General features: G+C 45.2%; 1 protein-coding gene and 1 pseudogene across 4 annotated transcripts in view; both read left to right on the top strand.

Annotated features, from left to right (window-relative positions):
* Nucleotides 1–27722, top strand: part of VPS13D (vacuolar protein sorting 13 homolog D) — a gene marked incomplete at its 5' end in the record, with an annotated part of 242440 nt that overhangs the window by 156399 nt on the left and 58319 nt on the right. The window lies entirely within an intron of this gene.
* Nucleotides 4747–6714, top strand: LOC307070199 (bromodomain-containing protein 9-like; annotated as a pseudogene). The gene has a single exon. The product of its transcript is annotated as a bromodomain-containing protein 9-like (transcript).

Here is a 27722-nt window from a genome sequence, read left to right on the forward strand (position 1 = left end):
AGGGATCAAACCTATGTCCCCTGCATTGGCAGGCGGATTCCCAACCACTGCGCCACCAGGGAAGTACTGTAACCTTGGTTTAATAGGCTTTGAATGTAGTGGAGAAGCCCCATAAACCTCTTGAAATTAATTATAAATATTGTATATATAAGTATTTTCCTGAAGCAAGGATCTGAAGTTTTTATTGGATTATCAGAGAGGTTCATGCCTCCCAAGAGATAATAAATCATTATTGTAGACATAGGGTTGAGCATTGAGGGCACTTGGTAGTCCGAATACCTGGGTTCTAATCCCATTCCTACCCTTAAATAACCTTTTCCTCTGTTGATCTTGAGGGAATTTTTTTTTTTTTTTTTAATCTATGAGAAGGTGATGGTAATTTCCCCTGTCCCACTGACCTGAGGAGCAAAAGATTTGAAGTTGTAAAAACCCAGTGAGAAGTTAAAAGGGAACTCATTCTGTCACATAAGAAGGTGATTGACCTGCGGGTCTTAGCTGTGTGTGGGTAGATGTTGTGAATTATTCACAGCAAATTTTTAATTTCAGGTCTACCATGTCCACTTCTGGAATTTCTTATTACATTTTAAACTGTTATTTAATTTATTTCATATTAGCATCAAGGAACCAGGAGGTAATCTATGCCCTTTATCCCCTTTGTTTCTCTTAGCCTTTTCTTCTGTTCCCCCAAACCCCAGAAATCAGCTTATGGATTCCAGATCTAAGGTGATATGATTTAGGGATTAGCCACCAAGCTGTGAGCATCTATCCCATGACTCCCTTGCCTGGATCTTGGTAAAATGACTCTAACCCTTTGAGTAGACCCTCAAAGATCTGATCGTATTCCTAAGGCCATGACAGGATGATTGCCTCTGTAATCCTAGTTTCTAGGAATATGATTTATTTAAGAAAAGCACAGCATTTCAAATTCCAAAACCATGTCAGAGGAGCAGTTTCCCTCTGCTGCACGAATTGAAAAGAGCATGCTTTTCCCTAGTTGGGTGTCATTTGAATATCTACAAGACCCTCTAACCTCTTTGAAAGCCAGAGAATTGGGAAGATATTCATTGAACAAATTTCCTCTCTTAGATAGACTCTCATTTCCCTTCTGTCTATGATTATTTTGTGATTATTTTCATATACGTACAGAAAAATTACATAGTTATTCTTTTTTTTTTTTTTTTTTTTGCTGTACGCGGGCCTCCCACTGTTGTGGCCTCTCCCGTTGTGGAGCACAGGCTCCGGACACGCAGGCTCAGCGGCCATGGCTCACGGGCCCAGCCACTCTGCGCCATGTGGGATCTTCCCGGACCGGGGCACGAAACCGCGTCCCCTGCATCGGCAGGCGGACTCTCAACCCCTGCGCCACCAGGGAAGCCCTACATAGTTATTCTTAAAAGTAAAGAAAGTTCTTTTCAAACCAAGAAAATCTCCGATGTTAACAGTAGAACAAATGATCCCATTCTCTTTTCTGCCCCTGTAGAATCTGAGTGTTTTCTCTGTACAGCTGTCATCTGGTCTTCCTAAGGGAAGAAAGACAATCGCGTATGTAATTTCTTCCAGCAAAAGAGAGGAGTACTTTTGATCATCACTAATGGAACCTGTGCCCTGTTCTGCCCTACCTTCCAGCCCTCTCTTTGTGTCTTTATCAAGGCGATATAGGATGCTTTTGATCTTCGGTACTTTTTTGATCTCAGTTATGTTTTGACTCTACGCTTATGAATGCAAATATTTTAATAATTTTCCCTGTTTTTAACTAAAAGTTTTTCATCAAAGGCAGTTGTTGTTCATGGAATTAGAATTCATGGTTTATTATTCACTGAAGGTTAGTTTTACTGATAACTTGTACAATTGTATGATAGGTTTCTTTCTTTCTCTTTGGCTTTAGAGCATTTATTTCTACCAAGCCCAGATTTCCCTCAAATTCTACAGATCTAAATTTTTGTCAAGGAGATATGAATTTTCTGTCAGTTTTAGTTAATACATTTTATCCTATATAGCTTTAGCCATTGTTTTATTGTTTTAAATCAGTTTTGTTTGTTATGAATTGGATAAAGACCTAATAGCTTCATATATTTCTTGGTGCAAAGAGCATTAGTAGGAAAAAGGTGCAGGACAGGGTTGAAACTCCCTGCTTCATTATGGAAAACATACCCACTTATAAACATTAATTGAGCACCTTCTCTTCGTCAGGCCTTGTGATAGACTCTTTACGTACATTGTCTTGGGTATGTTAATCTCGATTCTTCAAATCAGGAAACTGAGACTTAAAGAAGTTAAACAATTTTTTCAAGGTCATACAACTGGAAATGACAGGGAGAGTATGAAACCAAGTCCAGCTAATTCTAAAGGCATTGTTTTTTCCCCTCTGTGATGTCTCTCCTTTGTGTGTGTGAGGCTTTCTTCCAGGCACTATAGAGAATATGAAAAGTTACTTACTGTTAGCTTCCCACCAGAAGTTTATTATTTGACATCACTTGGTTAGCTTGTAAGGTGACTGCTGTCACATCACCTATGTCACAAAGCAGGCCCTCAGGAAATGGTGCTGGTTATGGTCATACTTGTGTGGGATTAGTTATGACCGTCGCCAGCTCCTTTATAGACAGTAAGACCCTTGGTGATTGCAAACGTGGTTTTACTCATGTGATATCACTTGATCATCAGAATAACCTGGTCGATAGATAGGACAGGCAGTATTAGCCCCAGTATGTAAGTGAAGAAACTGAGGCCCAGAGAGGTAAGGTGACTTCCCCAGGGTCAACCAGGAACCTGTGGAGCCAGCACCTGATCTTCTGCAATGGCGACTGAATTTTCATTTTTAGTTGCACTTTGGAGATACTGCTAACTGCTTGATTTGTTCTAGACATTCCTCTATATGTTAAAAAATAAAAACAACAATGAGGAAAGCAAAGAGCCCTGCCTCGACTCAGAATGAATTTCGATAGCTTTTAGGAAAACCGTCTGAAGATAAATACAAGCAAGTTAAGTGAGGAAGAGAGAGAGGGAAATTGAGACTGTTTGCATAGTTCAGTAGAAAAGCTAGCTAGCACTTTAGATGGGATTTTGTTCTTTGGTCTCTGTTTGGGGTACCATATGTGGAGGAGCCACTTCCCTTCCGAGAGAACCTTTCACTGGCCCTTTGTGCCCAGGAAACCAGATTTGGGGCATAGCAGTGATCCAGTGGAAACTGACTTCGTGTCCTTGCACCCAGGGATTCTCAGCCAGCCCCTGCCACTGGCCAGCCTCCTATCATATATACTGTGACTTGGTTGAGGGCAGAGGGGTCCATCTGCCTTTTGTTTAAGATAAACAGCATTTGTTTGTATTTGTTTTGTAGGCAGTCTATTTATAAGGCTCAAATGAGACTAAGCCACTGTTTATTCAAGGCAAAAGTTTTATCTTTGCACAAAAGAATGTACTGGAGTGCCTGCCTGCATGGATTCCGAAGGGGAAAAGGCAATTTATGACTTGTATCTGTTTTTGTCATTATGCATGACTGTTCCATTTTATAGTTGAGCTGATATCCCCATAATAGCTTTTCCATGTACCTATAAGCAACTAAGAGGTGAATGCCTTCTTATAAGCATTGGGGTTTTAGTGTATTTAAGTTGGCATAAAACTTTAAGTTAAATGAAATTCACTTCAGACAGTGATCTATCCCTTAGAAAATGTAGAGTTTTCTATTTTCAGAAAGACTTTGATCCGAAATAAGTCACCCAAGGGAGTTCTTTTCCAGCCAAGAGGAGGTGCCTTGAAGTTGTTGTATATAGAGAAATGACTCAAATTCTTGGCAGCAGAGCTTTTGTTTTATTTTCCTCTGATAACCTTGAATACTAAAATGATTCTCTTAGTCTGAGCTCTTTTTGGTTAGAGGCAAATTTTAGATGCTGAATGACCCAGCAGTGACCTATCCTAACTTGGTCAAACCTCAAATATTTGCGAGAACTGGAAGTGTGTTGGGCGGGGGCGGGCGGGTGAAGTGGAGGCATGAGAATCCCATGAGTGGCCAGAATTCCCAGGCAGTCCCCACCTTGCTCCACTGAGCAGCCTTGCTCATGAAGGAGCCTGGTGAGTGGGGCTTAGCTGTCCTCTTGTCCCACCCTAATTGAGCAGCTCGGCCAGAAGTAGTAGGGAATGACACCACCATTGACTCTCTGTTTTTGAAACAGAAAGATCGGAAAAGTTTAGAACTTGTCTTCATTTCTTAGTAGTAGTTCAGCTAAGAGTCAGGTCTTTAGTTATCTTCTTAGACCAAACATCTCATGTTTCAGAGGAATTCACTCTGTCTTCCTGCACTGCAGTCTATGGTGGTGGAAAAGTATGTTCAGTTGCTAAATTGAAAAGACAGGAAATATTTGTGGCCCCCAAAGAGTAGTGGTTTTCTATCCTAGTGTAAACATGGTGAGTAAAAGAATAATATGTTCAAGCTTTTCTTGGGTTGACTGGTTACCCCAGAGATGTGGTAGTTCTCCCTTTTCTGCGTTTCAGTACTGTTTGTATCAGTATTCGGCCTTTCTTGAAAAATTGTGACAAGCTTAAATGAGACAAACTGTAACCCATTTTTATAAACACATGAAGAACAAATCAAATTCTAATTCTTGGCAGTAAAAAGTCAGAACACTCACTCTGTTTGGAAGGTCCTTTTGGTTTTCTGTACCTCCTTCTCCTCTGTAATTGTTGTCTCTCTCCATCTTGAAGAAAAGCTAAATCAAAGTGTTTTCTTAGGAGAAATAGGGGATTCCTTGGAATATCATCCTTAAAAGTCAGAAAAGGATGTTTAGCCACCATTTATTGGGTGCCTCCTGTATGCCAGATAAGGAGGGCTAGGAGCTTTACAGATGCTATCTCATTTAATTTTCACATGTACCCTATAAGGAAGGAAGGATTATCTCCATTTTACAGATGAGAAAAATGAGACCACAATGGTCTCATTGTGACAATGGTCAGTTACCTTGACTGAAATTTAATAACGAGTATTGGAGTCATAAGTTTTAGGAACATGTGATCCCACAAGCTCTGTGGCGAGGCGGGCGGAGAACCGGGGCGGGGGGTTGGCGGCCACGGTGCGGCAGGGCTCGCTGCTGTCCTCGGCGCCGTCGCCATGGGCAAGAAGCACAAGAAGCATAAGGCTGAGTGGCACTTGTCGTACGAGGACTATACAGACAAACCTTTGGAGAAACCCCTGAAGCTGGTGCTCAAGGTTGGAGGAAGTGAAGTGACAGAGCTCTCGGGGTCCGGCCACGACTCCAGTTACTACGATGACAGGTCAGACCACGAGCGAGAGAGGCACAAGGAGAAGAAGAAGAAGAAAAAGAAAAAGTCGGAGAAGGAGAAGCACCTTGACGATGAAGAAAGGAGGAAGCGAAGGGAAGAGAAGAAGCGGAAATGGGAAAAGGAACACTGTGACACAGAGGGAGAGGCGGACGACTTGATCCCGGGAAGAAGGTGGAGGTGGAGCCGCCCCCTGACCGGCCTGTCCGAGCGTGCCGGACACAGCCAGCTGAAAATGAGAGCACGCCTATTCAGCAACTACTAGAGCATTTCCTCCGCCAGCTCCAGAGAAAAGATCCTCATGGATTTTTTGCTTTTCCTGTCACGGATGCAATCGCTCCTGGATACTCAATGATAATAAAACACCCTATGGATTTTGGCACGATGAAAGACAAAATTGTAGCTAATGAATACAAGTCGGTCACGGAATTTAAGGCAGATTTCAAACTGATGTGTGATAATGCAATGACATACAACAGACCGGACACCGTGTACTACAAGTTAGCCAAGAAGATCCTGCACGCGGGCTTTAAGATGATGAGCAAACAGGCAGCTCTTTTGGGCAACGAAGATACAGCCGTCGAGGAGCCTGTTCCTGAAGTTGTGCCCGTACAAGTAGAAACTGCCAAGAAATCCAAAAGGCCGAGTAGAGAAGCCATCAGCTGCATGTTCGAGCCGGAAGGAAATGCCTGCAGCCTGACCGACAGCACCGCGGAGGAGCACGTCCCGGCCTTGGTGGAGCACGCAGCCGACGAGGCCCGGGACAGGATCAACCGGCTGGTCCCCGGTGGCAAGATGGGCTACCTGAAGAAGAACGGGGACGGGAGCCTGCTCTACAGCATGGTCAACACGGCCGAGCCGGACGCAGACGAGGAGGAGACCCACCCGGTGGACCTGAGCGCGCTGTCCAGCAAGCTGCTGCCCGGCTTCACCGCGCTGGGCTTCAGGGAGGAGCGGAATCACCTTCCTGTCTGGCGCCAGCACCGCCCTGTCCACGCACAACAACTCAGTTTTCGGGGACTTGAAGTGCGACGAGGTGGAGCTGCTGTACTCGGCCTACGGAGACGAGACGGGTGTGCAGTGCGCGCTGAGCCTGCAGGAGTTTGTGAAGGATGCCGGGAGCTACAGCAAGAAGCTGGTGGATGACCTCCTGGACCAGATCACGGGCGGAGACCGCTCGCGGATGCTCTTCCAGCTGAGGCAGAGGAGAAGCGTTCCAGCGAAGCCTCCGGATGAAGTAAAGGTGCATCTCGTGGACAAGCGGGGGACCCTCTTGGGGATGGTGGCTCCACCCTGGACTTCATGGCCATGAAGTCCTATTCGGATGTCTCTCTGGACATCTCCGTGCTCGGCTGTCTGGGAAGCCCTGGGGAGCAGCCCGAGGGGACCCACGACCCGTATGAGTTTCTTCAGTCCCCAGAGCCCGCAGCCTCCACAAAGAGCTAGCCCTGGAGGTGGCCTTTGGTGGTTTCTTATTTTGTACGCTTTTATTTGCATGTACAGAGTTTTTGTCGTGAGACGAAAGCTTTCATTTTGTCCCCTTTGGCGTGCGGGAAGCAGCCCCGGGGAGGTGGTGACTTGTCTGTTACCACGTTAGCCGCACTGGGATGCAACGTTTCTGTGGTAGCCCTGTGCGTCCTGAAGAGCTGGAGATCACTCATAAAGGGTGTGTGACCAGATGCTGGGAAGCTGGTGCGGTCTGTCTCAGCTTCTCGGTGGCGGTGAAGTTCTCCTCTGTGCCTGTGTGGACGCACCTGTCTGCCCCGCGTCCTACGGGAGAAGCCCTTGGGAGGCAGACGTGGGTGCGTCTGTCTCTGTTCCCTGGGGCATCCTACACGTTCCCTCCCCGCCCGTGCCCCACGTCCCCACGTTTCCCAGGCGGGTCATGGCGGGGGCCGCGTGGGGGCTGGGAGTGAGGGCAGCGTCCCCCGTTCTCTGAGCCTTGTGCTGAGAGGGGCGCCCCCTGCTGACAACTGGCCTGTCCTGCTGGCCATGGCGAAGGGTTAAGTGTCTGAAAATGCTCTTTGTTCTGGATGTGTTTACTGGATGCCTGTTTGTATTTGCAAAATGTAAATACAGATCTTAATAAAAAGATACACACACACAAAAAAGTTTTAGGAACAAGTGATTTGGGAGTCTGTATAGTTTTCCTCCACATAATGCAGCTTCTCAGACATAACCCTCTACCAAACCCAAGCCATTGTAGAAGCTAAAACACAAGCAGTTGAAGCTCCATTCATTCCCAACTTTTTTTTCCCTTCTATGTTGGACCTTGGGATTTTCCAGCTGTAATTTCCAGTCTTGCTGAATTAATCTTTACTGTCGGGGAATCCCTAATCTCCTGTAAAAGGATTGAAATGGGACAAAAAGATTGGGTTTCCCTTAACCAAACAGAAGATGACTTAAAATCGTTCGAGGAGGCTGGCTGTACTTTCTCACACACCTGATGTGCTTAACCCAAGATTTATTCAGATTTAAATAATTTGATTTGCACACTCAGGCCTTTCCTCCGCTTTGACAGGGGAGCAGACCAGAGCTTCGGGCCACCTCAGCGTGTGCTCCAGTAAGCCAGCTTCCTCTAAATGTACATGTCAAATTGTAATTTCCTTAAGCTATTTACTGAACTTCACTACTTTAAGTGTTTCTAAGCAAGTAGGATGTCATTTTAAAATTTGGTTTTCATCATGGAGGTCATGAAAGTAGGGAGACTTGTGCTTTCCCACTATCAGCTGATGGCAGAATATAGACTCATTCTCTCCAGTAAGTCCTTTTCTTTCCTTGCTCACCTCCCCTCACTCTGAAATACAGCTTTTCACATTTTGTAGAGGTGTTTATGTCTCTGAGTTCTGCTGGCACGTTGGCTTTCAGACGCTTAGTGACACCATTGCTGCAGTTAAGAAGCCGGATGGAGAACGCTGGGGATGGTGTGTTGTCCTGAGAGTTCTATGGTTGATTAGTTCTATTGACCTGACCCGGGCTTTGCTTCCTGGAGAAAAGGAGAAGTAAGGGTAACTCACTAGAATTTAATAATCCCTTATTAGAATAATAATAATGCCACTTGATATCTGTCTTGATTTCCAGTTGTTGATGAAGGACTTATATCTCTGATCCCGTCTATAAGCCTGAAAGCAGGTCACGCTCTTATTTACTGCCACCGCAACTGCCGCCGCCACCAGGAAGAAACCGAGGCCCAGCGGAAGTAAACAGCTTGCCCAAGGCGGCCAAACAGAAAGTGATAGAGCTCTGGGCTCCTTCCTTGGCCTCTGACTTCTAGAACATTGCTGGGCAGTACTTCTTGAATCTTACCAGATACTATAGAAACCAACATCTCCACCTGAGACTCGGGTTTCCGGTCATCGGTGTGGTGCGAGCCATGTTAGCACACCTTTCCTGCACAGGGGGTTTCAGAGAACATGGGGGGAGAAAAATGTACCTTTCCCTAAGGAGGCTTATTGACTCATTCATTAACCACGTGCTGCGTATGTGAAATGTTTGGGAGCTCACAAAGAGAAAGTGTGATGAGAGCAGTTCTTAGAGCAGCATGTTTTGTGGAGCGCAGGTGGTAGGGAGAAAAATTTCAGCTTATCTCAGGACATTCCAGTAAGTGATTTTTACATTGCTGGAGGTGAGTGGAAATAAGAGAGAAGGATGGCACTTCCAGAAGGGGCGAGAGTCTGGCTTTGCCTTGGCTTTGCTCAGAGCGTGATGATGACCCGACTCTTAAGGGGGGCTCAGCATGTCCTGAAGTGGTGACTTGGAGGCCCAACTGGTCAGTAAATGGTAGCAGAGACGCACCGCACTCCGGTCACAGAGGCACATGGCAGTGACAGCTTCTCGTTTCTTTTTTATTAAATACCAGCGGGGAAGCCCTCCTGTGCCATTTGTAAGAACAAGGAAATTTCCTCGTTAGGCACATGAGGAGGGTGGAGGTGAGCCCCCAAACTAGGAGCCAAATTGGGGAAGTCAAGTGAAGTGAAGAGAGGGTGGCAGAAGGCTGGCCATCCGGATCCTTTCTGTTTCCCCGGTCATGCTTGTCCTCCCCTCATCTTGGCACTGTTGCTCATAACCTTTCCTCTCTCTGGAATGCCCTTCTCCCCATCTCTGGCCAAGTGGCTCTGAGTGTGTAAGGTCCAGTCCAGATCCCTATAAGGTCCTCCCCGCTCTGAATTCCCAGAGCACTTTGTGCTTCCGTTAGGGCAGTGACCGTGTTTTTCCTTGGAAAATACTAACCATTTTGTGCACGTCCCAAACATCCATTTAACAAGCATTTATCATTGTCAATGAGGTGCTCAGTTCTGTGGCAAATACTTAGAAAAGTAAAACTTAAAAAAATATTTTTTTTTGAGGGATATGGAACAGGTAAACCAGATAAGAAGTAAGTTGGCATAATACAGAGGGAATAAGTATTGTAGCTGGGATCTGGGCAAAATCTTTGCAGCTTCACGAGATAAGTGCAGTGGGGGCCAAGGGGAAATAACACTTTATTCTGTTCCTCAAGGATGAGATCGTCTTGAGACGAACTGTTTGATGCAATTGCCTGCTTATTTGTTTGCATCCCAGAGTAGACGTAAAGCTCCTGGTAGGCGAAGATCTCACTGTCATCGACCGTTGCCAGTGTCCCTATGACTAGTCATAAATATTTATTGTAAGAGAGCTGAGGGGATCCCGGTGGTTCCCACGTGGGCTCCCATTTATCTGGTATGACATTTTCACGTGGTGTAGATTCAACAAATAGTTATGAAATATGTGAAACACCTGCTGGATTTTTAAATTAACTATTTTATGGTTTTTATGTGGAATAAACAGAAACTTTGAAAACGTTTCTTTATCACTTTCCTCCCAAGCATGTCTGTAAGCTGACTGAGATGCACAGCCATGGTCTATGTGTTGAAATACAGATAGGAAAAGGCTGCTGACTTCCAGGATCCTGTTTCTTCTCCTCCGCTCCCCATCACTCAGGTCTAGGATACGGACCTGGATGGAATGAGGGCAGGTGTGCATTACTGGATCGGGGCCAGGCTCCGCAAGGTAGCAGGAAGCCTTGGGAAACTGTTATGGGGGAAGAAGGGAAACCCCAATCCCTCTTAATCTAATGAATTAAAATAATCTTTATGGGAAATATCTGTTTGCTTTATTAGAGGAAGATGTTTAAGTAAACATTATGTAACAACACATTGAATTTATGTAACAACACGTTGGTTTGGAAGCAGCGACTTTCAGTGTTTTCACTGAAATGAAAATTAAGCAGAGCATGCTTCCAAAAACAGCCCATTGTTTCAGTTTTGCTGCCTTTGTCATGTTTCAAAGCAGGATATTTTGGCCAGATGGATTATTTTCTCTTTATTGGTAACTTGGAAATTGGCAAGGATGATGTCAAAGTTAGTTATAAAAGAAGAGCTAGTTTTCTGGAAATTTAACCTTTGTAGCATACTCCTGTTACTGTTTGATCTTCACAGACATACAGGAAAGAGTACAAGTATTATTGCCACTTGAGTCACAGCAAAGGTAATGACTCCTGGAGGCTTAGCAGGGAGCTTGTAGAAGAGGACTAGGACTCAGGCCTCCTCTATGGCCCCAGGCTCTTTCCTTAGACCACTTTGCTGCTCTAGAAAGCACCCTTTCCCCCTCAGGCATTAAAGCGCTTTCATGTCTGTGAGATAATTTAACCTTGATGAAACATCCCTAGGGGGCCAGCAGGGCAGGTGATGGGAAATGCAGCCACACGGGTTGAATGGTTTTGCCAAAATCATGCAGTCAGCGTTGGCACCAGTGGCTGATGCCCAGACCTCATGACTCCAAGCCCACTGCTTTTCCCGCCAGAATAAATCTCCTCGGTGGAGGGCCAGAGGAACATTCTGACATGGGGAGACAGCTGTGGAAAAGTGTTACTTCCAAGAGAGGACCTTACTTTGCTGGCACCCATGCTGGGTTGTGTGAATGGTTGGTTCTAAAATCTTAGATGCGCACGAAAATCTCTAGTCACAGGATCACTGAGAAACAGCAAAGGGGGCAAAACCAGGTAGATTTTATCAGCCTTTTTCTGGGAATGCTTCCTACCTGTTTGGATTTTGTGTCCAGTAGTGTCAGCATGGAAAGTTTGTAGGATTGCTGCAGTACGGTTGTTTAAAAATCAATTGGCAAGACGAGTTGAGGTGCCTCAATGAATGCTATATATAGAGAGAAAAATTCTTAGGACTAAATACAATGAAGAATTTGCCACTTGTTTCTCTTTAAAAGTTAAAACACAACGGTGAACAATGTCTAACCTCAGTTTTATTTTTTTTACAAATTGACTTCTATGAGAAGCCTCTTTTGAGTAATATTTCATGTGGTAACTTAACTCTCTTAACTGCTCCCTTTCCATTGAAGCCCATCTTGTATTCCTCCCAAGATAAATCTTGAGCCTAAACCTCTTCTCACTCTTTCCAGATGAACATGGCAAAGGCAGCTCTTCCCAGGTTTGGACCCTCAACACAACCTCTGATACCCTCGTAGAAATTCTTAGGACACAGATCTGGGAAAGAATTCGAAGACCAGCTTTTCACCCTCTAAAATTACAGATGGAGAAACTGAGACCCAGTGAGGTTCTCACAGCTAATTAGCTGCGGGGCCAGCTCTGAAACTCAGGCCTTCTGGCTACAGATCTGGCATTGTCTTTGAAATGGGGTCAGCAGCTGTGGGTACCTGCTTCTTGTCCTTTTAGAAATGAGGGAGAGAAAAGTAGTGGGGCCAGAGCCCTGATGTGGTGTTCATTTTCTCAGCATCCTTTATGTGGATTTTATTTATTTATACATCTGTCTCCACACTGGACCGAGCTCCTTGAGGACAGGGGACTAAGTCATAGTCACCTTGGTATCTTTAACCCCAAGCACTGTGCATGGTATGAAGAAAGCCCCCGAGGGCTTGTTGGGCTGAGGGATCTGTTTTTTTTTTTTTTTTTTGCGGTACGTGGACCTCTCACTGTTGTGGCCTCTCCTGTTGCCGAGCACAGGCTCCGGACACGCAGGCTCAGCAGCCACGGCTCACGGGCCCAGCCGCTCCGCGGCATGTGGGATCTTCCCAGATCGGGGCACGAACCCGTGTCCCCTGCATCGGCAGGTGGACTCTCAACCACTGCGCCTCCAGGGAAGCCCAAGGGATCTGTTCTGTGTAAAGATCGGCTCACCTGAACAGGAGGGAAGTATAGCTCCTTTGAAGCACCTCACATCACTAGTCCTTCACCCGTGTCTCATCCAGTGAGTAAACCCCTGCAAAACTGCACCTCATCTAAAAACAAAACAAGACCACCCCCCCAAAAAAAGAACCAAATAGGGGATCCCTCTGTAATTAGATTTAGAAGGCAACTGATGAAGTGAGATAGAGATAAAACTTTGATAGACACATAGTCTTTGGTTAATGCCAAAATTAACGTAACTTTGTTGGTTAAAATGAACTTTAAAAGTTTCTCCTTATGTTTATCTGCACGTTATTAATTATGATTGTTGTCATTGGGTTCCCTCTAAAGTTCTGTGTGAGTTAAGAGAGAAAGAAAGGGGGGAAGAAAAGGGACCCTCCAGGACTGGGTCTAACCTAGGGAAGGAACAGCCACTTGGCATCCCCCTGGGTGAGCCCTGCAGATGCCTGGTTCCGTGGCCCACTTGGCCAGGCAGCCCAGAAGAACATGATTATTAGAACACTTTGGTTTGAGCTTGTGCCTCTTCTGAATCCTCCTCCAGAAAGGCACTAACTGTGCAGCCTCTGGCTGCTGTGGGCAGAATGACTTGCACGCCGGCCTGGGTGGGTGACTGAGTTTGCCGGGCCGGCCCCCCTTCCCTCTCCCGCGTGTCTGAGTGGGGTGTGGACCAGGGGACAGGCCGGCCTGGGTGAGGGCTGGCACCGTCCTCGCCAGAGTAGGCGCCTGGAACCTTCGCTTTGTGCCTTTTCGCTTTAATCTGGAACACTTTAACAAGACAGCTGACCAAATGGTCGTGCCTGAGTCCTGACCCTTTGCCGGGCCGGATGACATCACCATCTTTCTGTCTCCAAATCATCACTCGGGTCCAAGCCCTCAGTCACCCAGTGGAGCCCCTCCACTTGCTTGTCGGAGCAAGATTGCAAAGAGTTAACACTTGTGCTTTTTCGGAAAGTTATCTGTGAAGAGTATTAGTTGTTTAATAAAGCGTGCCTGCCCTCCCAATGAACCCGCCAGTGACTCTGCAGCTGGGGTCATTCCAAGTTCACGCGGTGGACTTTTGACTGCCTTCTGTGTCTGTGAAAACAGTCGGCAGCTCCTGCAGGGATCATTCATTCAGGCCTGTAACACAAAACTATTGCCAATGGGCACCTGCTGGGGTGGCTTCCCAGGAGGGCTGGGAGGGAAGATACCAGACTCTTCAGGCATCTGCGGAGATAAGAGCAGCAGGGGCTCCACCGGGAGCCTGCTAATCTGGCTGCGCTTAGACCCCACTGCCCCGGCCCGCAGGCTGGTGTCAGGATGTATTAGGGATCCCCAGTTGGGATGGGATGTGAGCTAATTAAAGGCCTTTTACAAAGAGGAGGGGGAGGGAGAGCGTGTGAGGAGGAGGAGGAAGAGGAGGAGGAGGAAGGAGGTTTGGAGCACATTCCCCAAATTTCTAGCACATTCTTTATTCCTTTCTTTTGTCCCTCAGAACAGAAGAAAACAAACTGAAGAGTCTGAACATTTGGTTATTTCTGATCTTAAATCGTCATTCATTCTGCCTGGTACTATATTGGTTTTAGCTGCTGTTTTTATGGAATTGCATATATTGATACCATTAGAGATACTTTGCCACATTCTCCCTGGAGACATCCTGCTCTTGAAATACTATACGTGGACTGCTTGAATTCTGCTCCTTTCCCCCCATTGATTCATCTGGGCTATAAGGACCTGTTGTGGCGTGTCCTAGGTTTTTCCCCTCTTCCTTGGAAAATCCATTTGCCAGCTGTAGGGGGTACTGCAGGGAGGATACCATACATCAATCCACAGTAAGTGCTCTTATTAAATTTTGGTTGGTGAGATGGTGTGGTGCTATGGTTTCAAATGTCAGAGCAAACGCCATCTTGAAAATGTTGTCAAGTACGAGCATAACAATTCATTTTACAGTCATGTGCGCTTCTGGAAAAGTCACCTAAAATGTTTGATTACCTGTTCTTTTGTTTATTTAGCCTGTATATCCCTCCTCCGCCAACAAGCGGTAAACTAACTTATTACTTTTTTAATTTTATTGAAGTATAGTTGATTAGTTAGTTGCGTTAGTTTCAGGTATACAGCAAAGTGAATCAGTTATGTGTGTGTGTGTGTATATATTCTTTTTCATATTCTTTTCCATTATAACCTAATTTATTTACAGACCAAGGGTACTTTTAAGTCCGTGGTATTTTCTTAATCTGCCTGGTAATGATACATTTCTTGAAAGCAGTTTTGTTCACACACAAACCCAAGCCTTTATTCTATCACTTCTGATACATTCCACATAAGCTTGACTGTGTGCAAAGAAACATTTAGATTAAGTTCGTACTACATGGTAACAATCTGAGGAAATTCCAATCAAAAGCCAGCAACCTGTTTCCTTCATTCTGGACTGTTGGTGTATCTGGCTTTGTCTGTGTTCTGATAAACGGTAACCACAATGTTAATTTTGTATTTCCTTGCATTTTGTCTCACATAATCTGTTCTCAGAGCTGACCAGGAGGCTTGTTCACTGCCACGCGATTCGTGAAATAGTGGGGTAATGAGCTTGATTGTGTGGAATATGTTAGTGTATTATGTGTAAGTGTTTAATTGATCTTGATTCCTGGGTATTGCTATATAGGAAACATGGGATAGATGCTATATGATTGCGTAGTTGAGGGAAGTTTTCAGTTTAAGCTAGTAGCTGAATAGGTATCTTTAGAAATGCTGCTAGCTCATATTTACTGACTGCTTCACCGAGTACCAGGTACTGTTCTGAGTCTTCACATGAATGGACTTGTTTAATCTTCACAGTGACCCTTTGAAGTGCTGGTCCTTGTTGATACAAGAGGACACTGAGGCTCAGAGAAATTAAGTAACTTGCCCAAGGCTCTGAAGAGAGCTGGCCTGGGACCCAGGTTCTCTGACTCAGAGCCTGTACTCCTGGCCCCATCTGGTGCAAAAAGTTGCACCTGTCTAGTGGGCTTCATTCATGGACACGTCTTCAATGTCAGATTTGCAGGGACTAACCATGTAAGGCTGCATTCTCAAGGGGGAGCCGAGAATCTAAGTCACCGTTTAAAGCCCCTCCCTGTAGTTCCCTCTGTCGCATGATTAGCCCTTTTTTAGGTGCTGCACCGTCCAAGCCAAAGTGTGTGGCTGAGAATGAGGAAATGCTCTCACCCTGTCTGAGGCACTTAGTGAAGGCGTTTTAACTTCGTTCTAGCTCCACACTCTGGGCTGACTAAATATAGACTTATGTGCAAAAAGCATAACCTCATATTGACAAATATGTTACTTATTGTGCCTACACAGTAAGTTCACAACTGTCTATGAACAACTAAAAACACCAGGATGTGTGCGAGGCACAGAGGAAACAAACATGAACAAAACAAAGGTCTTCCCTCCTCCCCCCGCACCCTGGGTCACAGTCCAGCACGGGAGAAGGTCCCATAAGTAATTGTGTGTGTTAACGCGTTCAGGTGCCAGGACAGAAGTCTGTGCAGGGCCGGCGGGGCACTAATGGAGCGCAGGCCTTTGTACCCAGGGAAGGAGGGCCTGCGCCCGACCTTGAAGTCACGGAGATGTTGGCCATGTGGGCACAGGAGGGCACAGGGGGCAGCCCAGGCAGGAGGGACTCAGGGACATGGAGCAGCTGCAGCAGCGCCGAGGTGGCCGGCCACTGGGACCAGAGAGCATGCCGTGCCGTCAGCTGCCTATTCAGGGAAAGACTGGCCTGCCGTTTTACTTCCTTCTGTTTCCCTCCTCTCCCCTTACTGATTAGAAGTGAATTTCAAGGGGAAGAGACCTAACTGGATTTTTCACTTTTTAAGCCTAGTATCATTGTCATATTATGACCATAAATTGCATACACATAGTGTTAACTATGACTTTTTTGCAAGTATTTTTATGTATGTGAGCAGAGTAGTTGCCCTTTTGACAGAGGCCAGAACAAAACCGACAGCCCCCACCCCTCCAGAAGAAAATAGACCTAAGTTTCTTTTTGTATAATTAGAGCTAAAATCAAATCACGGCCCGTTCACAGCAGGCAGATTGCAAATCCAGCCAAACTGTTCTTTCTGGCCAGAGTGACTCTGTCTAGTGCTAAGTCATGGACTGCCTCCGGCATTTCCAGTTACCCTACCTCCATCTAGATGTGGCAGAAAATCACCCTCCCCGAAGCCCAGACAGACAAACCTCAGGGTCCTTGTTAAAGGAAAAGGGGGTATTTAGACCTCATTGAAAACAACTGGGCTAGAAAGGGAGGGGGAGGGAGGAGGGAGGTGGTAGGCTCACTTTTTAACTGTGTTTTGGGAAATTAACTCTCTGACCCCATTTGATCAGTCCATTAAACTGTTTCACCATTTTCTTTAGACAAAGCCAAATAGACATGACCTAAATTTGTGATGGAAGAGCGCATTATATATAGGAGTGTGTTCCCCCAAACTTGCCCTGCCCCTGTCCACTCCAGTCACTAGATCTTTCTCTGAAGATCCCTCCTTTCCTGTTTCCACTCAAGGCAAATGACAGCGTCCACATGTTGATTTGGAATTTTAGTTTTTCATGTAGGATTCAAAGGGGACATTTATCTTGAGGTAGGAATGGCTACTGTTTCTCCACCAGTGTTCAGACTAAGGCTACATAAGTCCCTCATTGACTTCTTAGATCTCTGGACCTCAGTGTTTTCCCTACACCCAAAATTGCGGTGCTGGATGGCATCTGCCCGGCTCTCGGGGTGGGAGACAGATCGGGTCTTTGACTCTCAAGATTGAAGTTAGGTTGGGCTGCTTGGCAAGTATGATAAAGAAAAGGTTCATTGAGTAAAATCTGATACAACGTCCATCAGGAATGGGCTCTCCTCTCCCTCTCCCGGCTCACCTTGGTGCCTGTTCTGTGGTTGTTTCAATGTCCATCAGGAACGGGCTCTCCTCTCCCTTTCCCGGCTCACCTTGGTGCCTGTTCTGTTGTGGTTTCACTGCCCTCATCACTCAGAGCTTGAGCATTTGTGAGTTGCCACTTGTGTCCTGGACTCGGTGGACTGAGTCACTTTCCTAGGAGTTGGAGAAAATTACACATAAAACAGAATGCTGCTTCTTTACAGTTTTCCTGTGTTCTCACCACGTCGTGGTTTATTGCTCTTTTCCATGGAAACTTTCTGTTTGGTGGGGAAACATGGTGCTGCGTCCAGCATTCATCGACAACATGAAGGTCGGCATCTCACCCCCTCATCTCTGACAGATGGATAATTAGAGGATGAGACACGTTCCATCTTTCGGTGGAAGTTAACCAGTGTTGGGGTGTTAGTACCGTAGAGCCAACTGCTGAGTATATTCTCATTTGACTCTTCTCTCTACAAGCGTTTCCTAGCTTTAGGATGGCCGACTAACTCCATTGTGAATGCCTGGGCTCTGAATCAGCACCGCAAGTTTTACATGTAAAGAGTTAACATTTGGTCATTTCCCGTGAGCCCGGCAACAGTGCTAGGCACTTGATACCATTTTAACCTTTCTTCTCCATTCTCCTTTCTTCCAGTTGCTCACATACCTTGGGGTCATCCTTGACTCAGCACATCCGTCAGCTGCGCCGCCTGTGGACCTTCCCCTCCCACCCGCTGCTTCCACGCCATCCATCCCGGCGCTCAGCCCTGCCCTGTCTATTGTAGCAGGTTCTGTGTCCACCCTTCCTGCCCCCCTTCTCACTGCGGCTCTCAGTACGGCAGACAGAACTCAGATCGGGTCCTTCCTCCACTCAGCCCCCTCCAGTGGCTTCCCCTTTCACTCCGCAGAGAAGATTAAAGTCTGTGCAGTGATTTATAACGGACACGTGGTCTGCCTCCCCCTGTACTTTCCTTACCTTGCCTTTTACCCACTTGTCATTCCCCTCCCCACTTGGCTCCACCGAACTGACCTGCTTACTGTTGCTCAGCTGTCCCTCAGGACTTCTGCCTCAGGGTCTCTGTACCAGCAATTCTCTCTGCCTAGAATGTTCTATAACCCCATGGTTTTCACCTGCATCTTCTTTATCCAAATGTCACTTTGTCAGTGAGACGTCCTGGCGCCCCTCCCCCATCTAAAATTGCAGCCCCCTCTATCACCACCACTTGTCCTCCATCCCTGCTTAATTTTTCACTTAACATTTATTACTGCTTTCATTTTGTATATTTATATTGTTTATTGTCTATGCCACTAGAATATAAACCCCAAGAGGGCCACAAGCTTTGTCTGTTTTCTTCACTGCTGCATCCCCAGTGCTTAGAACAGTGCCTGGCACATAGTTGATGCAAAGTAAGTTTTTTGTTGATAGGAGGGAAGAAATTAAAGGAGGAAGGAACGGACGGACCCTGGGAGTTAGGCATCATCTCAGTTTACAGAAGGGACACTGAGAAGTCGCCAAAGATCACACAGCCAATAAGTGAAGCCAAAATGTACCCAAATGTGTGACTCCAGAACTTCTCTGGTTTCCTTTACGTGTTTCAGCCTCACTTGTGACTGCTGTAAACAGCAGTCACACATCTGAATTGTGCGCACAGATACAGCAATGTGAACGCACTACAATGCCTTAAAGAAAATACTTGGCCAGAATCTCCCAGTCTCCTCGATACCCTCTGGCACTCAACAGATAGAACAGATGAAAACTTCTCAGCAAAGTTTTAAACCAGATACCCCTCAACATAAGGAAAGTGATTAGCACACGGAGCTGAAGAGATGAAAAAGAACACGTTTTTGAAAATATGGACTTTGAAGTCAAACCAGTGAGCAGTCTTTTTGGTCATTTATTCCCAAAGCTCCTGTGGGTTCATTCCAGGTTCACTAGGGAGACCAGCACCTGTCCATTCCCTAGTTGCACTGTCTTGTATGCATCCATACCCTGTGCCTGGCCCTGTCCCTCGCTCCCGGGGAAACAGAGGTGGACCAGACAGTTAGGACTTGAGCGGCGTGCTTTCAGCAAGCGTCTCTCCCCTTTGAGCTTAAAGGGCTCGTTTCAGTGGATTCCTAGAGTGAGGTTTTTGTTTTGTTTTGTTTTGTTTTGGGGGGGCAGAAACAATCTCCCAATTTTATTTTCTCATCTTGATCCATGAAGTTCTGAGGTTCATTTTAAGTCCATTTGGCATTCTTCTTTTGGTAACATAGGAAGGGGAGGCACTTATCTGAAGATTAAGAAACATCCAAGGCAATGATGTTCTGTTTTCCTGCATCTCTGACCCTTATAGACTTTACAGCAGTTGTTAAGGGTTAGGATTAGAGGTTCAAGATCCTCTGAGAGGCCCCATTCCTATCCATCAGCAAAGCCACAGGCACCCTCTGAAAAGATATGGTAGGGGTTCCATACATTTCAGGGAGTTCTTTCTGCCTTGTTTCCCACCTTTTGCCTTGGACTGTAGATGGTTTTTCTTTTCTTCCTTGGATGCTGCCTCTTGGATACACCCTTAAGCTCGTGTTGCACCTGCAGCCCAGGAACATGCTTGGGCTCCCGCTTGTCTGGGAGAGGTGCTAAGAAATCAGGCATTAACTGCTAGTAAACATGCTCCCCTTTGTTTCCAGTTATGCCCAGACTGATGGGTATTGAGGGGACACCATTATATGTTTTGATCCCTGATTTGTGTTATTTGCTATAGGAACATGCCTTCAGAACCTTCATTTAATAGAAAAAGAGACAGTGATGCCGTATCTTTTAAGAGATATGGGCACAGAGGGAAGAAAATGGATGAATAATAACTTGAGTGGAAGGGAAAGTTAAAGGAAGGCATTTTTAAGATTGAGCAGATTCAATTGTATCTGTCAATCTGAGAAGAAGAAGCCAGAAAGACTGAAGATACAAGAGAAAAAAGGATTGATTGAGCGATATCCAAGACAGGGTCTTAGAAGAGCACAGAGGAAGGGTCGAGGTTTAAGAAATAGCTCACTTATTCAATTGAAGGTGGGGGGGTAAGGCAAGAGGGGTTTTTTTTTCCCTTAGTGAAGTAGAATCTATCATTTCTGTGAAGTGGGACTGGGGTTAGGTGCTAGTGAGTTGAAAAAGAATGCAAAGCAAATCTTTATTTTGCTTTAACAGTGTTCCAGGCACTGGTGGTATGGTATGAAGATGACCAAACCTCCCTGGCTCCCTGTCATTGGAGCATGCACTCCAAGCCTTTCAGCATGCTGCAGCCCACATAGCCTTGTGAGAAAAACAGACACAGCATGTTTACATGACAGTCGGATACCCATACTAATAAAGCTACACTCAGAAGGAGTACAGCAGTGGTAACCCTTCAGGCTTGTATGCAGGGAGAGGCCATTCAAAGGCTGCGGAGGCATCCGTGACGGCCGACCTGAAGTTGAAAAGTCGTAGACTTGGAGCCATTCCTGCTGGGCAGGGGAACGATAAGAGTAGTAACTGATGGGGGTACGTCCCCGTAGTTAACTTTCTACCCACCTTTCTGCTAGATATTTCCACCTTGGGTAACAAAGGCCTTTCTTCCTAAATCCAGACCAATGCCTTTCATCTATTATTTTCTGCTCATGTGAATAGCAGCTATTTGCAATATATTATTGGTTATCTAGGAAATAATTGAAATGTAAGATTTGGGTATCTTTTGAGTTTAATTTTAATTTCATAAGCTGTGTCCGTAAACATTTTCTTTTAGAGTCAGACGTCTAAACCAGCACTCTCCAATTGAAATATAATGTGAGCCACGCTTGTAATTTAAGCTGTTCTAGAAGTCCCATTAAAAAAGTAAAAAGAGGGCTTCCCTGGTGGCGCAGTGGTTGAGAGTCCGCCTGCCGATGCAGGGGACACGGGTTCGTGCCCCAGTCTGGGAAGATCCCACATGCTGCGGAGCGGCTGGGCCCGTGAGCCATGGCCGCTGAGCCTGCGCGTCTGGAGCCTGTGCTCTGCAACGGGAGAGGCCACAACAGTGAGCCACAACAGTGAGAGGCCCGCGTACCGCAAAAAAAAAAAACAAAACAAAAAAGTAAAAAGAAACAGATGCAATTATTTTTAATATTTTTATTTAGCCCATTATATCCAAAATATTATCATTTCAACTTGTAATCAATATGTAAAAATAATTGAGATGTTTTACATTCTTTTTTTCATCTTAAGTCTTTGAATTCCAGTATGTATTTCATACATATACCATATCATAACTCGTACTGATCACATTTTAAGTGCTCAGTGGCCTCCTGTGGCATGTGGTTGCCTTATTGGACAGTTCAGCTCTAAACTAAGAAGTGAAACTAAAGTCATATGATGTTAACTTGTAGCACGTGTTTGAAGAATTTCAAGTCCGTGTGGTGGACTCGATTATGTTAATATGCAAGCCCTCATTTCTCTCCACCTCTTTTTAGTCAGCTTCTTGTCCTTTTACTGAGGGGTTCATTTCTAAGATTTTCCTTGCTTTTAGTGGAGGAAGGAAGGTGCTGAATGGAGAAAGGACCTTTATACAGTCTGCTTTTGTCTCCATCATTGCAATGAGAAGTTTTCTACAAGAGTCTAATAAATAGCCGTGCAAATTACCTTTATTTTTTTCCTTAGGTGGTTTCTTTCTGTTTTTTCACTTTTCCTGCCTGAGTGGCAAAATTGAGAAAACATTCTGGTTTTGATGTCTTTGAATATGGTGATATTTCAAATATAGGTATAATTTTAAAGAAGTTAATTTTTATTTTAAAAAGTGAATTCTGGGGCTTCCCTGGTGGCGCAGTGGTTGAGAGTCCGCCTGCCGATGCAGGGGACAAGGGTTCGTGCCCCGGTCTGGGAAGATCCCACATGCCGCGGAGTGGCTGGGCCCGTGAGCCATGGCCGCTGAGCCTGTGTGTCCGGAGCCTGTGCTCCGCAACGGGAGAGGCCACAACAGTGAGAGGCCCACGTACCACAAAAAAAAAAAAAAAAAGTGAATTCTGCCTTTGGTGGCATGTTTAGGAAACAAGTTCCGTAAAATTTTTTTTAAATTATGGAAGAGTCATACATAAGAGTATCATATAGTATATGTATACCTTAAAGAACTATCAAATGAATACCAGGACCTACCATTCAGCTTAAACTAGAATATTATATTAATAGAATAGAACATATTAGTACTTTTGAAGCCTCCCTGATCATGTTTCCTTCCTTCACTTCATACCCTGAGGTAATTTCCTCTGTCCCAAATTTTGTGTTAATCACGTCTTTTCTGTATGTAGTTTTATCATATTTGTATGTGTCACCAAACAACTTTGCCTGTTTTGAACTTACATACAAAATCAAACTAAATATATCCTCTTGTGACCTTTTTTTTTTAACTCGACGTTACGTTTTGGAGATCCATCCACGCTGATATGTGTGTCTATAGTGCATTCATTTTCATGGCTATATAGTATTCCATTGTATGGATGTGTCACAATGTATTGACTTTACTGTTAAGACATTTGGACGGTTCCAGTGTTTTGCTGTCATGAACAAGGTTGCTTTTCACATTCTTGTTCATGTTTCCTGGAGCACATGTGCAGAGTCTCTCCATTACATACTGAGGAGCAGAGTTACTGAGTCATAGAATATTTATTTGTCCCATCTTTGTGTCTTTTTTATTTTTCTTCTCAGACAATACAAGGTCCTTATAACACTTTACCTCCATTAATGCATTCCCCCCCCCCTCCCGGAAACATCTTTATTTCACCTATCTCTTTGAAAGACATTTTTACTGAATTTAGAATTCAGGATTGGCAGATTTCCTTCAGCCCTTGAATAATACCGTTCCGTGACACTCCATTACTTCTGTTGGAACAGCTGCCAGTATTATTGCTGCTCTTCTGAAGGTGATATGTCTTTTATCCTGTGACTCTTTGTCTTCAGTTTTTAATGATGACGTGCCTAGATATGGTTCTCCTGTTGAGGATTTGTCCAATGTCTTTAATTTGTAGAGATTCGGGGAAATTTTTGGCTGGTGTCACTTCAGATAGCACTTGTGCCGCTTTCTCACTCTTTCCTCCTGTGACTCCCATTACATGGACGTTGGGCTTTTAAAACCATGTCCCGTGAGTCTCTTACGCTCTTGTTTTTCTCCGTGCTTTGATCCGGCTATTTTCTGCTGACTTCCTCTCTAGCTCACTCATCCTTTTTGGTGCTCAGTCTACTCTCCTGGTTTCATCCATCTATGAACATCGTAATTTGAGTTCTCTGCTAAAATTCTCCATCCTTCTATAAATCTTTTTGAACATTACTATCATTCTATTTTAAACTCTGTGTCTAATAACTCTAATGCCCGGATCCCTAGTAAGTGATCTTGTCTGGGTTTTTTTCTTAGTTTTCAGTCCTTCTGTTTGACTTCCATGTCTGGTAGTTTTTATGGAATGCTGGGTGCTGTGTAAGAAATGTTTTAGAGGCTCTGCCTGATACGATTTTTCTCTGGAGAGGATTTATATTTCTTCATCCTTCTGCTTTCAAGTGCCCAGTGCTTTGATTTCCCCTCATGTGCATTCCCCTGCAGAACTTAATGTTCTGAGCTTTTCATTTGCAGTGAGGGGTATATAACAGCAAGAATTTTACAGAGGGACTTCTATTTCAGTACAGATCAGAGCCTGATGCTTAAAGAGAAGAATCGTGGGGAAGGATGGTCAATGGACGGGAATGTGTGTGGGGGGTAGAGACTATATCAGCCTTAACTCCTGAAATTATAAGAGATCCTTAAGGAAACTTCATCCTAAAGAATCAGTTCTGTTTCGGCAAGAAAATGGGTGACTCTTTTTTACAAACAAGGGTTAATTAGCTTTCTTCTAGGTTGAAAGTACAGTGAACCAGAGCCCCTATTTTTCTATCTTTCTAGTAATTGAAGGTTTTCTTTTAAAAGTAACACAAGACATCAGAATAGGTCCATTAAGTCACTTTGAAAGGGCAGCTTTTGAGTTAAGTGGATTGTGTTTTCTTCCTCATTCCAGGACTTGTTTTTTAGACCTGAAATCTGTTAACCTGGGAATGCCTAATTCAGCAGGATTTTAAAACGCCAGATCTGCAGGAAGTAGATGGGTGTAAATTCTGAATGTTCTCTCTCAGGTCATCTTTTTTTTTTTTTTTTTTTTTAATGGTACGCAGGCCTCTCACTGTTGTGGCCTCTCCCGTTGCGGAGCACAGCCTCCGGACGCACAGGCTCAGCGGCCATGGCTCACGGGCCCAGCCGCTCCGCGGCATGTGGGATCCTCCCGGACCGGGGCACGAACCTGCGTCCCCTGCATCGGCAGGCGGACTCTCAACCACTGCGCCACCAGGGAAGCCCTCTCCCAGGTCATCTTCTGTGGGGTTGAAGGATATTAAAGTTAGGAACGCCTACTAAAAGGCCACTAAGGAATCCAGGGGACAATCCCAGGCAAATACCAGAGGATTCTGAGGAGCCGAGCTGCAGTTTTTAAATTTTAGTCCTTCTGAAGGGTGGGAGCCTTTGAGTCTGTTTTTAAAAGAACCTTCCTGTGGCCTTTCTTTGAGCCTGGGATCAAGCCAGGTCTCAGGAGAAATGAGCTAGGACTCGAGTGCCTTGGCGCTGAGCTGCCTCCATTCACACCCCCACCCCCCAGGAGAGGCTCACCTTCCCTTGCTCTCCCAGGTGCTGAAGCCCAGTTCCCCGCCTGCTGTCTTCTCCCTCTCGCATCCGTCACACTTGCGGCTGAACAACCTCCCTGACACGTGAAGAGGTGGCCCTTGTATCTCTAGCTGCATCCCATCCACCCCCACGCAGTGCAGTTAGTAGGAAGAATCAGCACCTTGGTGTCCACTGTGAACATTGTATTCCTCTCAGATTGGGGGAGGTGGGCTTGGGGAAGAACAGCGCGGCAGCAGGGGTGGAGAGGAGGGGAGGGAAGCCCGAGCCGGAGGAGCCCTTACCCCCCGGGAGCACAGTTGGGCTTTGCTGATTCTCTCCCCGCAGCCCTCGTAGCTTTCCCTCCCCCATCGCCCACCCCCTTGTAGGTGTGTCTCCACATTTCAGTTACTGACACACATGGCAGCTCGTGCCAGAGCGACAGCCTCTCTGCAGCTAGATTTGCTTGACCACGTCAGCTCTGACGGAGTAAATCTCTTCGCTTCGGTGCTCCACCTGCTCCAGCAGATCCTTCTGGGAGAAGCGGGGAGGAAGAGCAGGCCTCTTCACAGGCAGGGACTCTTGCAGTCACTGGTCCCAGTCCCCACCCAGCGTGGCTTCCGTCTTTCTCCCCAGCTGCAAATGGTGCACGAGCACGGTGACCTGACGTGGTGTAATGTGGTCCACGCGGTGGGCATCCACAGAACCTCCTCTTTATCTGGGGCCTGTTGCAGATGTGAGGGTGAGAGCTTTGTGGAGAGCAGGGGATGGATTTTAGGCCGCATGGCCTAGGGCACAGTGTGGGTGGTGGAAAGGGGTGGGGTGTCTGAGTTGGGGTACTCATCAGGAGAGGGGACTGGAGCCTGACCCTCTTTCTTATCCAGGGATTTGCATGTCACGTTTTGGAAACTTTTACACTTCCGTCAGCTTCCTTCCTTTGTCGCCACCACTGCTTGGGAAAGGAAAGATGTCTACCTGGTGTCTCTATAAGATTTTCACTGGCATTCAGGAAGAAATTTTCCTTGGAGACAATAACAAAAATCACAGTTGGGTTCTCTCCATAGATTATCCAGTATCAAATATATGTGGATACTTAGCGGCTTAGCAGGCTATTGTTGGAGATGATCGTGGTCTTTCCAGTTTCTTTTTTTTTTTTCCTTCGAGTTTTATTGAGATATAATTGACATACAGCACTGTAAACATTTAAGGTGTACAGGTTAATGATTTGACTTAAATGTGACATACATCATGAAATAGTTACCAAGTAAATTTAGTGAACATCCATCATCTCATAGAGATACAGAAGAAAAGAAAGGAAAAATGTTTTTTCCTTGTGATGAGAACTCTTAGGATTTATTCTCAACTTCCATATATAACACACAACCGTGCTAAATATATTAATCATGTTGTACATTACATCGCTAGTACTTAACGTGTTTTATAACTGCAAGCTTGTACCTTTTTACCACCTTTGTCCACTTCCTCCTCTCCCCACCTCTGCCTCTGCTAACCACAAGTCCTATCTCTTTTCCTATAAGTTTGTTTGTTTGTTGAAGTGCAACTGACTTACAGTTCCTGGTACACAACATAAGGATTTGATATTCCTGTGTATTTCAAAATGCTCACGTTCAAGTCTAGTTATCATCTGTCAGCACACAAAGATATTACATTATCATTGACTATATTCCCCAAGCTGTACATTTTATTCCCGTGACTCATTTATTTTGTAACTGGAAGCCTGTACCTCTTAGTTTCCCTATCCTATTTCACTCATCCCCCACCCATGGCCTTTCCAGTTTCCTCTGTACAACTGCATAATAATAGAGTCCACTTCATAGGGTTGTTGTGAGGATTAAACTAATAAATGATTTCATAGATGCCACATCCTTAGGACAATGCCTGATACGCAGTAAACATTGTTGGCCTGTGTTTACAATTCTAAAAGTTACGCTATGGTCTTCAGCAATTGGAAGCTCTCCTTTACCCATTCTGCTCATACTCACTTAAAACTTCACTTATTTGGAGAAACCAGTTGGGTACAGATTTCTTTCTAAAAAAAAAAATCTCATCATGATATTTCAAACCCTTGAAACACACCTGACTTTTTCAGTAAGAAGCTCAGCTTATACTGGTGCCTAGCATCTGTGATTGTCCTCTATGATGTCACCCTTCTTCTTTCTTCCCAAGCCTTTGGTATTAAAGAGAATATATCTATTCATTTGAAATACAAAGTACATTACAAGAATGAAGTCCTTGTGACTGGGAGTGAGATAAGCTCGAGCTTCTTTTCTATTGTGAAATGTTCTGTTTCTGAATTTCTGCATTTTGAGAGTCTAGTCCATTTATAATTGACTTCTTTATGCTTTCCTTTGTTCCAGAATGGTATAAGGTGACTCCTATATTACAGGATGAGACATGCAGGGTACAGTTGGGGAGGAACGGGGAGTGGAGCACGCATTAGAAGAAAGAATAAGATTTGCAGTAATAACCCTTGGCCTTTACACATTGCTTTGTGTTTTTTCCCCAAGTACTTTTAAAACTAAGGTCTCTTTGGATTAACCCAGCAACTCCGTGGATAGCATCCTCCCTGTTTTACAGATGAAGACACTGATCCCTAAGGAGAGTGTGTGTTTTGCTCATGTTCATCCGGCTGACACTAGTGACAGAGTTGGGAGCAGTGACAGAGTTCGGATCCTTGCTACCCAAAGCCTGTGTGCTTTCCTAGTGTTGAAATAATTTATCTGCCAAATCAGGCATTAT

This window comes from Hyperoodon ampullatus, assembly GCF_949752795.1.
Source record: "Hyperoodon ampullatus genome assembly, chromosome: 2".
NCBI lineage: Eukaryota > Metazoa > Chordata > Mammalia > Artiodactyla > Ziphiidae > Hyperoodon > Hyperoodon ampullatus.